The 15939-nt window shown below is 38.2% G+C and overlaps 2 non-coding genes across 2 annotated transcripts; one reads left to right on the top strand and one right to left on the bottom strand.

The window, feature by feature from the left end:
* Positions 1-6784: 6784 nt before the first annotated feature.
* Positions 6785-6890, bottom strand: LOC148549140 (small nucleolar RNA R71). Its single transcript, XR_015897503.1, has one exon. It is a non-coding gene; the product is annotated as a small nucleolar RNA R71 (small nucleolar RNA).
* Positions 6891-15298: 8408 nt separating this feature from the next.
* LOC148549139 (small nucleolar RNA R71) lies at positions 15299-15406 on the top strand. The gene has a single exon (XR_015898220.1). It is a non-coding gene; the product is annotated as a small nucleolar RNA R71 (small nucleolar RNA).
* The last annotated feature ends 533 nt before the right edge of the window (positions 15407-15939 follow it).

The following is a 15939-nucleotide window of genomic DNA, read 5'->3' as shown; positions in this document are numbered from 1 at the left end:
TATACATATCCGGTGAGGGGTTCGATTGTTCAATTCTATGTTTCCAACTATTATGATCTCTTATCTTGCAAGTTGTTCATTCTTTTTAGAACTCAAACTTTTTCATGGGACTACATTGATTGCATATTGTTTTAGCCCTATTTGTTATATACTTTCTTGAAAATTAAATTGTTTTGACCAAGTAGATACAATACATACAAGTAGATACAAGCTCTTCATGGTTCTAAGCAAGCTCCAAGAACTTGGTTTGAACAACTGACACTATCGTTAGATTTTATGTAGGATTTGTATAATATTTTGTTTGGCCAAAATATTATCATCGGATTTGGTAGCCCGCCCCAAAATCCAATGGTACGTTTTGGCGTGAATAGGTAATTTGATGGTGCCAACATTACCATCGAATTTACCGATGAAAAAATCTGACGGTAACGTTAAAAAATGAAATGCGTCATTTTGATAACTAGCAAATTGTTTCCATCAGATCTTTCGCCAGTGAATCCAACGATAAATTTGGGAGAAATTTGAAACGCACCCCTTCTCTCTCATTCTGCGAATCCTCTTTTCCTCTATTCTCCTCCTCTCTCTTCTTTTTCCTTCTCCCTCCTCCGTTTGGCTGCTGTAACCCTCCTCTCTCGTTGCTACTATTGTGGGAGTATCGTAGCAACTTTTTGTCATGTCTCCTCCCACCGCCAACTTTATCTATCGTAGAATTTTTTCCAACAGTAATAGCAAATAAAAATGGCCACTCTGAAGTAATTACCCTCGAAACATCAAATTCCTAAAATCTGCTAGTAAATAATTATTGGTGACATTTATACTATCTTCATTGAGATAAAAGAGCCCCAACCTTGAGAAACACAATAATCTTGAAAAAAACAAAGCTCATCATTATCTTGTTGGGGCACCCTTCAACCCTCATTGGTCAACCTTACTCCAACCTGATGAGCGGATAATTTATATGCTTTTTGACATTGTTTTTAGGTAGTTTTTAATATAATTTAGTTAGTTTTTACTATGTTTTTATTAGTTTTTATGCAAAATTCACATTTCTGGACTTTACTATGAGTTTGTGTGTTTTTCTGTGATTTCAGGTATTTTCTGGCTGAAATTGAGGGACCTGAGCAAGAATCTGATTCAGAGGCTGAAAAAGGACTGCAGATGCTATTGGATTCTGACCTCCCTACACTCGAAATGGATTTTCTGGAGCTACAGAAACCCAATTGGCGCGCTCTCAATTGCGTTAGAAAGTAGACATCAAGAGCTTTCCAGAAATATATAATAGTCTATACTTTGCCCGAGTTTTGACGACGCAAACTGGCGTTCAAACGCCAACTTCCTACCCTATTCTGAAGTTAAACGCCATAAACAGGTTACAAACCAGAGTTAAACGCCACAAACAGGTTGCAACCTGATGTTTAACTCCAAGAGAAGTCTCTACACTTGAAAGCTTCAATGCTCAGCCCAAGCACACACCAAGTGGGCCCCGAAAGTGGATTTCTACACTATCTGCACTTAGTTACTTATTTTCTATAACCATAGCTACTAGTTTAGTATAAAAACTACTTTTAGAGATCTATTCTGAATCCAGTTTTCATATTTCGAAACTGAGACCTTTGTACAGGTTTGGAGGCTGGCCTCATGGCCATGCCTGGACCTTCATCACTTATGTATTTTCAACGGTGGAGTTTCTACACCTCATAGATTAAGGTGTGGAGCTCTGCTGTTCTTCATGAATTAATGCAAAGTACTATTGTTTTTCTATTCAACTCAAGATTATTCTTATTCTAAGATATTCACTCGCACTTCAACCTATTGAATGTGATGATCCGTGACACTCATCATCATTCTTGCCTATGAACGCGTGCATGACAACCACTTTCGTTCTATCTGCAATAGCTTGAGTGTGTATCTCTTAGCCTCCTGGTTCACGATCAGAGTCTTCGTGGTATATGCTAGAATTATTGGCGGCCATTCCTGAGATCCAAAAAGTCTAAACCTTGTCTGTGGTATTCCGAGTAGAATCTGGGGAGGGATGACTGTGACGAGCTTCAAACTCGCGAGTGTTGGGCGTAGTGACAGACGCAAAAGGATCAATGGATCCTATTCCAACATGATCGAGAACTGACAAATGATTAGCCATGCGGTGACAGCGCATTTGGACCATTTTCACTGAGAGGACGGATGGTAGCCATTGACAACGATGATCCCCCAACATATAGCTTGCCATGGAAAGGAGTATGAATGATTGAATGAAGACAGTAGGAAAGCAGAGATTCAGAAGGAGCAAAGCATCTCCATACGCTTATCTGAAATTCTCACCAATGAATTACATAAGTATTTCTATCTTATTTTATATTTTATTTATATTTTAATTATCAAAACCTCATAACTATTTGAATATGCCTGACTGAGATTTACAAGATAACCATAGCTTGCTACAAGCCGACAATCTCCGTGGGATCGACCCTTACTCACGTAAGGTTTATTACTTGGACGACCCAGTGCACTTGCTGGTTAGTTGTGCGGAGTTGTGAAAAGAGTTGAGATTAAGATCATGCGTACCAAGTGTTTGGTGCCGTTTCAGAGATCACAATTTCGTGCACCACAACCCTCTCTCACAATCCCTTTGTCGGTGCTCCCTTCGTCAGCGCTCCCTCCGTCGGCGCTGTAAACCCGTAATCTTCCATTGATACTCACTTTCTCCTTGCAAATCCTCCCTCAACTCTCACTCTCTCTTGCAAACCCTTCGTCGATGCTCGCTCTCTCTCACAAATACTCAGTCATCGCTTCTCCCTTCATGGATCAGCACCCGTCGCTGCCTCTCCCCTGACAACCCGTAACTGTCCTTCTCTTGTAACTTTCGTTGTTGCTCAACCCTCATATCACCATTATACAAGGTACTCCTTGATGTTTCTGGCCCTCACCTTAATCTTTCTGGATATATAATTTCAAGTAGTAGCTTCTAATGTGTGTTAACTCATAAGCAACTGTTTAGAAACTGATGTCTTGACATTTTTAGTGATTTTATATATTTTTTAGTAGTTTTCTTATCCTTTATATTAAATATTTTTTTATGTTTTTATAATTTAAATGAAGTTTTAATAACTAATCATAAATTTGGAGCTGTTTTAGAATTATTGTGGATTCAGGTTATATTTTCAAGAAAATTTACAACTAAAGAGTAATTTGCAAATGCTGATCCTGATCTCTTCATACTCAAGTAATCATAACTTGAGCTATAGAGGTCTAAATGAGGTAGTTCTAATGCGTTAGAAAGCTAACATCTAGAGCTTCAGAGTGATATGCATATGTCTATAGTGGATGTTGAGTATGAGCCGTGCACGCCACAATTCTTTTCCATCGGTGCCCAGTGCACAAACACCAGCGTCCAGCGCCCAACTACCAGTGCTTGGCGCCCAAATGTGAATCCCAGCATCCAAATTGGGCGCCCAACACCCAAAACCTCAAGCCTAGCACCCAAAAGCATGAAACCTAGTGCCGAGGCAAATCCACCTTCCAGAAAGTTTCGAATTAAGCCCAAATCTCCAAATTTAAGTGATTAGTTGTTGTTAAATTCTTCTAGAAAGATAAGATTTGATTTTAGTTTCAGTTAGGATTTGAATTATTAATATTAGTTATCTTATTCTTTCTAAAGATAATATAAGATTTAGTTTTGAATTTGAATTTTAGGTAGAAGTAGGATATAAATAAGTGAACGTAGTTCACAGAGGGAGGCATCTGGGGGATCGGAGATCTTTGGATCCCAAACCAAGATCTCATACCTTCATCTTCCACTCTTCTCTTTAGTTTTCTTTATTATCATGAGTAAGTAAACCTCCAAGCTCTGTTTGGTTTATATATTTATAATGTGAGTGTTTTCTTTATTTTATTTCATGCTTTTTTACTTTTTAAGATTGAGTTTCGTTCTTCATTACTAATGGTTTGAAGTATTAGAAAATATTATTATTCTGTCTTAGATTTTGTTATTACTTTAGAAAAATTAATTTTGGAATTAGCTTGAAACTCATCTCATAATCTTCAATTATTTAGAACTAGTCTCTGAATACCTAACATATAATTCAACTAGGTATAGTTTTTGAATATTGTGTGGCTTAAAATCGAAACCGTTCTTCACCTCTTCTCTTGATTAGATGACCAAGGGATTGGCAATTTATTATGTAAAGAGAAATTGAATTATCAAGGAATTGGAATTTAGTTATCAATGATTTACTATGAAAAGATTTTTTGTATAAGTTGAAATAAGAAAGCATAAGCATTGTTCTTCTAAGAATCAAACATCTCCAAAGCCTTCAACATTCTCATTCATAGATTACTTCTTAATTCTCTAAGCCTTTTCTCGCCTAATAATCTAAACAAAATCAATTCTCTCTTATTCGTTCTTTTTTTTCTTTAAGATCCACAATCCTCTTGCCAAGGTTTGATTGATCTAATTAGAGATTCAATTAGACGTTTCTGCCTCAATCTGTTAATCCTCGTGGGAACGATACTCACCGTGGTATTACCTGAACGATTTGGTGCACTTGCCAATATCCGAGCACATTAAATTTTGGCTCATCAGAAACTTAATTGATTTTTGGGTAATTTTATATTATCAAGATGCATCAGTTATTTTCTGTTAATTTGTTGAGTTATTGATAAATATTTTGCCTTTTTCAGCTAAAAAGTTTTGATTAATGTCTTAGTAATAGGAATGTTGATGCCTTGAAATCTTTAGTGATTTTTACATATCTTTTTTTGTAGTTTTCTTATGTTTAATTTGAAGTTTCCTTATTTTAAATGAAGTTTTCATAGCTAATCATATATTTAGAGTTATTATAGAATTATTGTGCATTCAGGATTGTTCTTTAAAAAAATAATATGATGAAAAGCAAACAAGGAAGGTATCAAGTGAACTCGTAGAAAAACATGGTGCTAAACGCCCAAGATTCATAAAAAAGGGCACCCAGCATCTAAGGAACCAAATCCTAGCACCCAAGGAACTAAAGCCCAGTGCCCAAAAGGCACCCACGCCTTTGGTGAAGCAATCAAAGGCTGGCTCCCAATGCTAGAAAGTGGGCACCATACGCCCATGCTTCCAAAGCCCAATTTCAAGGCTGGCGCCCAACTTCTGAAGCCTGGTGCCCAGCGCCAGCAATTCCACCGAAGGGCACCTAGCACCCATGCTTGGTGCCTAAATTTGAAGACTATTTTACCTCCCATAGGTAAAAAATGCATTGGTGTCCAGCGCTAAATGCTCAAGTCTAGCACCCAGAACATCAAGTCTTCAAGTTAGGCGCCCAGACTTCAACTTCAGCGCTAGGCCCAAAATTCTCTTCCAAAAATTTTTTACTCGGCCCAGACTTTTTAAGATTTGAATGATTAGTTATAGTTAGCTTCTTCTCGAAAGATAAGATTTGGTTTTAGTTAAGATTTGATTTGTTGGTTTAGTTATCTTATCCTTCGAAAGATTAGATTTATTTTTGAATTTGAATTTTAGTATAGGATTTACGATATAAATAACGAAGAGATGATTCACGAATCTATCATCAATGATCCAACATCTCATTCATTAGTTTTAGTTTATATTTCTATTTATCATGAGTCACTAATCCTCTTTTGTTAGGGTTAGGAGCTCTATTTGATTTTCATAGATTGGTAATTAGATTGTTTATTTTATTTTGATTAACGCATTGATACTTTTTCAAGAATTAAGTTTCGTTCTTCATCTTAATGGTTAGAAGTATTAGGGAATATTCCACTTCTATTTTGGATCTCTTTATTCTCTTAGAAAAGTTAATATCGGGATTAGCTTGAAACTCTTTCTCATAATTTTTAAACTGACCAGGAATAGCTTTTGAAAGGTTGTGCGATGTTAAATTGGAATTGTGCTTAATCTCTTTTCTTAATTGATTGACTAAGGAATTGGTGAACCTTAACATCTCATTCCACTGTTTATTTCTCTAACTATTTCGTACGAATTCATTCACACAAAACACTCTACTTTACTATTTCAAGATTCATATCCATCCTCTTGTAAAGGTTCGGTTGATCTAATTAGAAGTTGCTTACTCAATCATTTAATCCTCGTGAAAATGATATCCACTCACTGTGGTATTACTTGAAGCGATTTGGTGCACTTGGCAAGAGTAGTGCCATCAAGTTTTGACATGTGAAGTTTTAGACAACACACATTTTATTGAATCACTAAATTAGATCTTTCAATCTTCTTTTTATTCTTCTTCTTTATTCTATATAGTGAATTTTATTTATTTATTTATTTTTGTATTTTTGTTTGTAAGGGAGAGAAAATTTCACACTCTTTAATCCTGAAATAGAAATAACATTTGCACAATTAAGGAGGAAATAAAGTGCTAAGAGAGAAGAAGAAGAGAGAATGATAAAGGAGAACAACAATGTGAGAATGACCATTGGTGATTATACCACACCTACCATTGATAGCTGTGGAAGCAGCATAATGAGGCCCATGGTTCAAGCAAACAATTTTGAACTAAAACCCTCACTAATTAATGTAGTGCAGCAAGATCATTTTAGTGGTAGCCCTCTAGAGGATCCTAATGTCCACATAGCTAGTTTTCTGCAACTTTGCAACACGATAAAGAGTAATAGAGTTAGTCCCAAACCCATTTAGTTATGACTATTTCCATTCTCTTTGAAAGATAGAAATAAGCAATGGCTCCAAGCTCAACCTCTGGGTAGCAGAACATCGTAGAAGGATTTAGTTAACAAATTTTTAACTAAATATTTCTCACTCTAGAAGTTGGCTCGGTTGAGGAATAACATAAATTCTTTCTCCCAAAAGAATGATGAATCACTCTATAAAGCATGGGAAAGATACAAGGAGATACTCAAAAAATGCCCACATCATACTTTCCCTGAGTGGATGCAAATATAAAATTTTTATGATGGAGTCTCAGAAGCCTCAAGAACCATGATCGACTCATCGGCAAAAGGTTCATTACATAGAAAGACACCGGAAGAAGCATTGGAGTTGATCGAAATAGTGGCAGCCAATAATTTCATGTACTCATCCGAAAGAACCTCAAAAAAGGGAGTGATGGCATTGGACACCATGTACACAATCCTAGCACAAAATAGAATTATGTCTTAACAAATCTTCTCGTTCACAATACAACTAAAACAGAGGCAAGTTTTAGTAATTGGAATACAAGCTACATGTGACTTGTGTGGAGGGGCACATCAAAGTGAAGGGTGTGAATTATTCAAAGAAGTTCGTCCATTCAATGAGAAAGTGAATTTCACGGGACATTCCTCAAAGCCAGAGAACAATCCGTTTTCAAAATCTTACAACCCTGACTGACTGGAAGAATCACCCTAATTTTCCTTCAATGTTCTATACCAAAAGTAAGTAAACTCTCAGAAATCATTACCTTTTGAGCTTGCCATATAAAAACTTCCCCAATCCACTAATGCATTTGTTCAATAAACCCAAAGCTTCTTGTAAGAAACAAGAGTAAATTTCAAAATCAATAAGCTTTTATCAAAAATCTAGAAGTGCAAGTGGGACAGATTGCCAAGCAATTGATAGAGAAGCCAACAAATTTCTTTCCAAGTGACACAGTACCAAATCCTAGAGAGGAGTACAAGGCTATCAAATTAAAGAATGGAATAGTAGTTAACAGGGAGATTCCCAAGGTGAATGAAGGACAAGTTGAGGAGCCTTCAAAAGAGAAAAAGGATGAGAAATAAAAAAAAGAAGATTGCTCCTACATAAATAAAAAAGGAGAATGTGAAAGCCTATTGACCAAGAATTCCATATCTTCAATGGCTATAGAAGCAGAATCAGGAGAATTAATTCTTTGAATTTCTTGAGGTGTTTAAGAAGCTGCAAATCGACATTTCTTTTGCAGAAGCTTGAGAACAAATGCCGCACTATGCTAAGTTCATGAAGGAACTGAATCCAAGAAAAAAAACCCTCAAGGAGGATGAAACAGTGATACTCACCAAGGAATGCAGTGCACTTGTTCAAAGAAAACTACCACAGAGGCTGAAAGATTTCGAAATTTTCTAAATCCCTTGTATAATTGGGGATGTCACAATCGAAAAGGATGTTGTGAATTAGGGGCAAGCATTAATTTGATGCCCCTGTCTATGATGAGAAAGCTACAAATTGAAAAAGTGAAGCCAACAAAAGTATCCTTGCAACTGGCCAACAGATCAATAAAGTTTCCATATGGGATATGGTGCAAAATTTAGAATGTCCACAACTGAACCGGCAAGTGCACCAGGTCGTCCATGTAATACTTTAGGTAAGTGAAGGTCAATCCCACGAGGACTGAGGAATTGAGCAACAATGGTCAACTGATTGGCTTAGTCAGGTAAACAGAAGAGTTAGTTTGGTGGGTTGTAAAAGCATTAAATAATTGAACAAGAGTAAAGAAAGCAAATAATGAATTTGGTGTAGAAATTAATGAGAGAAATATTTAAAGTATCAGAGATGTTTACTTTTCTGGATTTAGGTTTCTTACTAACTATTTTAATGATGCAAGATTCATTTAATGGCAAACTGTAATTGACTAAACCGTAATCCCTTAGTGATTTAGTCTCCTCTAACCTTCATTAACCGACAATCTCTTGGTCACTTGATTCTGAATAGAAGGCTAAGTTCAAATCTAGTTTATGGCCATAAAAACCCTAATTACCCAAGGTTAAATGGATTATATGTCACATATCCAGATTAGTTCAAGTAATTAGAAATTTTGGAAGAATTTTCTTCCAAACTATGTTGAGGTGAATGACCTATTGGTGCACGAAATTGTGATCTTTAGCAACGGCGCTAAAAAAACTTGGTACGCACATTTATAATCTCAAATTCTTTTTCACAACTCCGATACAACTAACCAGCAAGTGCACTGGGTCATCCAAGTAATAAACCTTACGTGAGTAAAGGTCGATCCCACGGAGATTGTCGGCTTGAAGCAAGCTATGGTCACCTTGTAAATCTCAGTCAGGCAGATTCAAATGGTTATGGGATTTTGATAATTATGATATAAAATATAAAATAGGATAGAGATACTTATGCAATTCATTGGAGAGAATTTCAGATAAGCGTATGTAGATGCTTTTGTTCCTTCTGAACCTCTACTTTCCTACTGCTTTCATCCAATCATTCATACTCCTTTCCATGGCAAGCTGTATGTTGGGCATCACCGTTGTCAATGGCTACTTCCCATCCTCTCAGTGAAAATGGTCCAAATGCGTTGTCATCGCACGGCTAATCATCTGTCGGTTCTCGATCATGTTGGAATAGGATCCATTGATCCTTTTGCGTCTGTCACACGCCCAACACTCGCGAGTTTGAAGGTCGTCACAGTCAACCCATCCCAGATCCTACTCGGAATACCACAGACAAGATTTAGACTTTCCGGATCTCAAGAATGGTCGGCAATAATTCTAGCTTATACCACGAAGACTCTGATATTTCGGAATGGAGGCTAAGAGATAAACGCTCAATCCAAGGTTGAACGGAAGTGGTTGTCAGGCACACGTTCATAGGTTGAGAATGGTGATGAGTGTCACGGATCATCACATTCATCATGTTAAAGTGTAAGCGGATGTCTTAGAATAGGAATAAGCTTGAATTGAATAAGAAAATAATAGTACTTTGCATTAATTCATGAGGAACAGCAGAGCTCTACACCTTAATCTATGGTGTGTAGAAACTCTACCGTTGAAAATACATAAGTGAAGAAGGTTCAGGCATGGCTGAATGGCCAACCCCCTAAACGTGATCTCAGAACATAAAATTATTCAAAGACTAACCAGAGATGTGAAATAAATCACTAAAAGTAGTTTTTATACTAAACTAGTAGCTAGGGTTACATAAGATAAGTAAATGATGTAGAAATCCACTTCTAGGCCCACTTGGTGTGTGCTTGGGCTGAGTATTGAACTTTCATGTGTAGAGACTTTTTTTAGAGTTAAACGCCAGGTTGTAGCCTGTTTCTGGCGTTTAACTCTGATTTAAAACCTGTTTCTGGCGTTTAACTCTAGAATAGGACAGGGAGTTGGCGTTTGAACGCCAGTTTGCATCGTCAAAACTCGTGCAAAGTATGGACTATTATATATTGTTGGAAAGCCCTGGATGTCTACTTTCCAACGCAATTAAGAGCGCGCCAATTGAGTTTCTGTAGCTCCAGAAAATCCATTTCGAGTGCAGGGAGGTCAGAATCCAACAGCATCTGCAGTCCTTCTTCAGCCTCTGAATCAGATTTTTGCTCAAGTCCCTCAATTTCAGCCAGAAATTACCTGAAATCACAGAAAAACACAGGAACTCATAGTAAAGTCCAGAAATGTGATTTTTATTTAAAAACTAATAAAAATATACTAAAAACTAACTAAATCATACTAAAAACTATGTAAAAATAATGCCAAAAAGCGTATAAATTATCCGCTCATCACAACACCAAACTTAAATTGTTGCTTATCCCCAAGCAACTGAATATCAAATAGGATAAAAAGAAGAGAATATACTATTAAATTCCAGAATATCAATGAAACTTAGCTCCAATCAGATGAGCAAGACTAGTAGCTTTTTGCCTCTGAATAGTTTTGGCATCTCACTTTATCCTTTGAGGCTCAGAATGATTGGCATCTATAGGAACTCAGAATTTAGATAGTGTTATTGATTCTCCTAGTTTAGTATGTTGATTCTTGAATACAGCTACTTTATGAGTCTTGGCCGTGGCCCTAAGCACTTTGTTTTCCAATATTACCACCTGATACATAAATGCCACAGACACATAACTGGGTGAACCTTTTCAGATTGTGACTCAACTTTGCTAGAGTCCCCAATTAGAGGTGTCCAGGGTTCTTAAGCACACTCTTTTTGCTTTGGATCACGAATTTAACCACTCAGTCTCAAGCTTTTTACTTGACACCTTCACGCCACAAGCACATGGTTAGGGACAGCTTGGTTTAGCCGCTTAGACTAGGATTTTATTCCTTTGGGCCCTCATAACCACTGATGCTCAAAGCCTTGGATCCTTTTTACCCTTGCCTTTTGGTTTAAAGGGTTATTGGCTCTTTGCTCTTGCCTTTTGGTTTTAAGAGCTCTTGGCTATTTCTGCTTGCTTTTTCTTCTTTTTCTTTCTTTTTTTCTTTTTTTCACCATTTTATTTTTTTTTTCTCGCAAGCTTTGCTTTTCACTGCTTTTTCTTGCTTCAAGAATCATTTTTATGATTTTTCAGATTATCAATAACATTTCTCCTTTTTCATCATTCTTTCAAGAGCCAACAATTTTAACATTCATAAACAACAATATAAAAAATATGCAATGTTCAATCATTCATTCAGAAAACAAAAAGTATTGCCACCACATCAAAATAATTAAGCTAACTTCAAGGATGAATTTGAAATCCATGTACTTCTTGTTCTTTTGTTTTTAGAACATTTTTCATTTAAGAGAGGTGATGGATTCATAGGACATTCATAGCTTTAAGGCATAGACACTAGATACTAATGATCATGTAATAAGACACAAACATAAATAAAAATAAAGCATAGAGAATGAAAACAGAAAAGATAAATAGACAAGGAGATTAAGGAACGGGTCCACCTTAGTGAGGGTGGCGTCTTCTTCCTCTTGAAGAACCAATGGTGTTCTTGAGTTCCTCTATGTCTCTTCCTTGCCTTTGTTGCTCCTCCCTCATAGCTCTTTGATCTTCTCTAATCTTATGGAGAATGATGGAGTGCTCTTGGTATTTCATCCTTAGTTGTCCCATGTTGGAACTTAATTCTCCTAGGGAGGTGTTGATTTGCTCCCAATAGTTTTGTGGAGGAAAGTGCATCCCTTGAGGCATCTCAGGGATTTCATGGTGAGGAATTTCCTCATGCTCTTGTTGAGGTCCATGATCTCTTGTTTGCTCCATCCTTTTCTTAGTGATGGCCTTGTCCTCATTAATGAGGATATCTCCCTCTATGTCAATTCCATCCGAATTGCAGAGGTGGCAAATGAGGTGAGGAAAGGCTAACCTTGCCAAAGTGGAGGACTTGTCAGCCACCTTGTAGAGTTCTTGAGGTTTGATCTCATGAACTTCTACTTCCTCCCCAATCATGATACTATGGATCATGATGGCTCGATCCACAGTTACTTCGGATCGGTTACTAGTAGGAATGATAGAGCATTGGATAAACTCCAACCATCCTCTAGCTACAGGCTTAAGGTCCGGTCTTCTCAATTGAACCGGGTTGCCTCTTGAGTCAACTTTCCATTGAGCTCCTTCCACACATATGTCCATGAGGACTTGGTCCAACCTTTGATCAAAGTTGACCCTTCTAGTGTAGGGGCATGCATTTTCTTGCATCATTGGCAAGTTGAACGCTAATCTTACATTTTCCGGACTGAAATCTAAGTATTTCCCCCGAAACCATTGAAAGCCAATTCTTTGGATTCGGGTTCATACTTTGATCATGGTTCCTAGTGATCCATGCGTTTGCATAGAACTCTTGAACCATTAAGATTCCGACTTATTGAATAGGATTGGAGAGTACTTCCCAACCTCTTCTTCTAATCTCTTGTCGGATCTCCGGATACTCGCTCTTTTTGAGCTTAAAAGGGACCTCAGGGATCACCTTTTTCTTGGCCACAACTTCATAGAAGTGGTCTTGATGGACCTTTGAGATGAATCTCTCCATCTCCCATGACTCAGAGGTGGAAGCAATTGCCTTCCCTTTCGTCTTTCTTGAGGTTTCTCTGGCCTTAGGTGCCATTAATGGTTATGGAAAAACAAAAAGCAATGCTTTTACCACACTAAACTTAAAAGGTTTGCTCGTCCTCGAGCAAAAGAAGAAAGAAAGTAGTAGAAGAAGAAGAAAATAGAGGAGATGGAGTGAGAGAGTGTATTCGGCCAAGAGGGGGAAGTAGTGTTTGTGATGTATGAAAATGGAGTAGTGTTAATGGGTTTATATAGGGGTGGAAGAAGGTAGGTTTCGGCCATTAGGGTTGGATTTGGGAAGTAAAAAAATTTGAATTTTGGAGGTAGGTGGGGTTTATGGGGAAGAGTGGATGGATGTGAGTGGTTAAGGGTATTTGAGGAAGAGGTATGGAGGTGATTGGTGAAGGGTATTTGGGGAAGAGTGTTATGAAAAGGTGTGAAGAGGAGAGAAGAAGAGGTGGGGTAGGTGGGGATCCTGTGGGGTCCACAGATCCAGAAGGGTCAAGGACTTAGCATCCCTGCTCCATTTAGGCATGCAAAACACCCTTAGAATGCATGTCTGGCGTTAAACGCCAGCTTGCTGCTTGTTTCTGGCGTTTAACGCCAGCTTTTCTCCCATTCTTGGCGTTAAACGCCAGTTTGGTGCTTGTTTCTAGCGTTTAACGCCAGCTTGATGCTTTTTTCTGGCGTTAAACGCCAGTTTGATGCTTCTTACTGGCGTTTAAACGCCAGTAAGCTCTTCCTCCAGGGTGAGCTATTTTTAATGCTGTTTTTCATTCTGTTTTTGATTTTTCAGCTATTTTTGTGACTTCATATGATCATCAACCTAAAGAAAACATAAAATAGCATTGGAAAATAAATAGATATAATTAAATAACATTGGGTTACCTCCCAACAAGTGCTTCTTTAATGTCAATAGCTTGACAGTGAGCTCTCATAGAACCTCATAGAAGATCAGAGCAATGTTGGGGCCTCTCAATACCAAACTTAGAGTTTGGTTGTGGCCTCCCAACACCAAACTTAGAGTTTGAATGTGGGGGTTTTGTTTGACTCTGTTCTGAGAGAAGCTTCTCATGCTTCCTCTCCATGGTTATAGAAGGAGAACCTTGAGTCTTAAATACAAGGTAGTCCTCATTCAACTGAAGGACCAACTCTCCTCTGTCAATATCAATCACAACTTTTGCTGTGGCCAGGAAAGGTCTGCCAAGGATGATGGATTCATCCTCATCCTTCCCAGTGTCTAGGATTATGAAATCAGCAGGGATGTAAAGGCTTTCAACCTTCACTAGCACTTCCTCTACTAGTCCATAAGCCTGTTTCATAGATTTATCTACCATCTCTAGTGAGATTCTTGCAGCTTGTACTTCAAAGATTCCTAGTTTCTCTATTACAGAGAGGGGCATGAGGTTTATCCCTGACCCCAGGTCACATAGAGCCTTCTCAAAGGTCATGGTGCCTATGGTACAAGGTATGAAGAATTTTCCGGGTTCCGGTTTCTTCTGAGGTAATTTCTGCCTCATTAATGCATTCAGTTCATTGGTTAACAAGGGGGGTTCATCCTCCCAAGTCTCAGTACCAGATAACTTGGCATTCAGCTTCATGATTGCTCCTAGATACTTAGCAACTTGCTCTTCAGTGATGTCTTCATCCTCTTCAGAGGAAGAGTATTCATCAGAGCTCATGAATGGCAGAAGGAGGTTCAATGGAATCTCTAGGGTCTCTGTATGAGCCTCAGATTCCTTTGGTTCCTGAAAGGGGAACTCCTTTCTGTTCAGAGGACGTCCCATGAGGTCTTCTTCACTGGGATTCATGTCCTCCTCCTCCTCTGGGCATTCGGCCACACCAAGTAAGGTTATGGCCTTGCATTCTCTCTTGGGATTTTCTTCTGTATTGCTTGGGAGAGTACTGGGAGGAGTTTCAGTAATCTTCTTACTCAGCTGACCCACTTGTGCCTCCAAATTTCTAATGGAGGACCTTGTTTCATTCATGAAACATAGTATGGTCTTGGATAGACCAAAGACTATGGTTGCCAGGCTAAAATGGCTCTGTTCATAATTCTTTGTCTGTTGCTAAGAAGATGATGGAAAAGGCTTGCTATTGCTAAACCTATTTCTTCCACCATTATTATTGAAGCCTTGTTGAGGCTTCTGTTGGTCCTTCCATGAGAAATTTGGATGATTTCTCCATGAAGGATTATAGGTTTTTCCATAGGGTTCTCCCATGTAATTCACCTCTGCTATTGCAGGGTTCTCAGGATCATAAGCTTCTTCTTCAGAAGATGCTTCTTTAGTACTGTTGGATGTAGCTTGCAATCCATTCAGACTCTGAGAAATCATATTGACTTACTGAGTCAATATTTTGTTCTGAGCTAATATGGCATTCAGAGTATCAATTTCAAGAACTCCCTTCTTCTGAGGTGTCCCATTGTTCACAGGATTCCTCTTAGAGGTGTACATGAACTGGTTATTTGCAACCATTTCAACGAGTTCCTGAGCTTCTGTAGGGGTTTTCATGTGAAGAGATCCTCCTGTAGAATGGTCCAATGACATTTTTGACAACTCAGACAGACCATCATAGAATATACTTATGATGCTCCATTCTGGAAGCATGTCAGTAGGACACCTTTTGATCAGTTGCTTGTATCTTTCCCAAGCTTCATAGAGGGATTCTCCTTCCTTCTGTCTGAACGTTTGGATTTCCACTCTAAGCTTGCTCATCTTTTGAGGTGGAAAGAATTTGGCCAGGAAAGCACTGACAAGCTTATCCCAAGAGTTCAGGCTATCCTTAGGTTGTGAATCCAACCATGTTCTAGCTCTGTCTCTTACAGCAAAAGGGAAAAGCATAAGCCTATAGACCTTGGGATCCACTCCATTGGTCTTGACAGTGTCACAGATTTGCAAGAATTCAGCTAAAAACTGATGAGGATCTTCCATTGGAAGTCCATGAAACTTGCAGTTCTGTTGCATTAGAGAAACTAATTGAGGCTTAAGCTCAAAGTTGTTTGCTCCAATTGCAGGAAGTGAGATGCTTCTTCCATAGAAGTTAGAAGAGGGTGCAATAAAGTCACCAAGCATATTCCTTGCATCTCCACCATTGTTATTAGGTTCGGCCATGTCTCCTTCTTTTTCGAAAATTTCTGTCAGGTTCTCTCCAGAGAGTTGTGCTTTAGCTTCCCTTAGCTTCATCTTCAGAGTCCTTTCAGGTTCAGGATCAGCTTCAACAAGAATGTTCTTATCCTTGTTCC

This window comes from Arachis ipaensis, chromosome B8 (assembly GCF_059453495.1).
Source record: "Arachis ipaensis isolate K30076 ecotype BB chromosome B8, ASM5945349v1, whole genome shotgun sequence".
Lineage (NCBI taxonomy): Eukaryota > Viridiplantae > Streptophyta > Magnoliopsida > Fabales > Fabaceae > Arachis > Arachis ipaensis.
The sequence above is the reverse complement of the archived record's forward strand: the minus strand, read 5'-3'. Positions and strand labels throughout refer to the sequence as shown.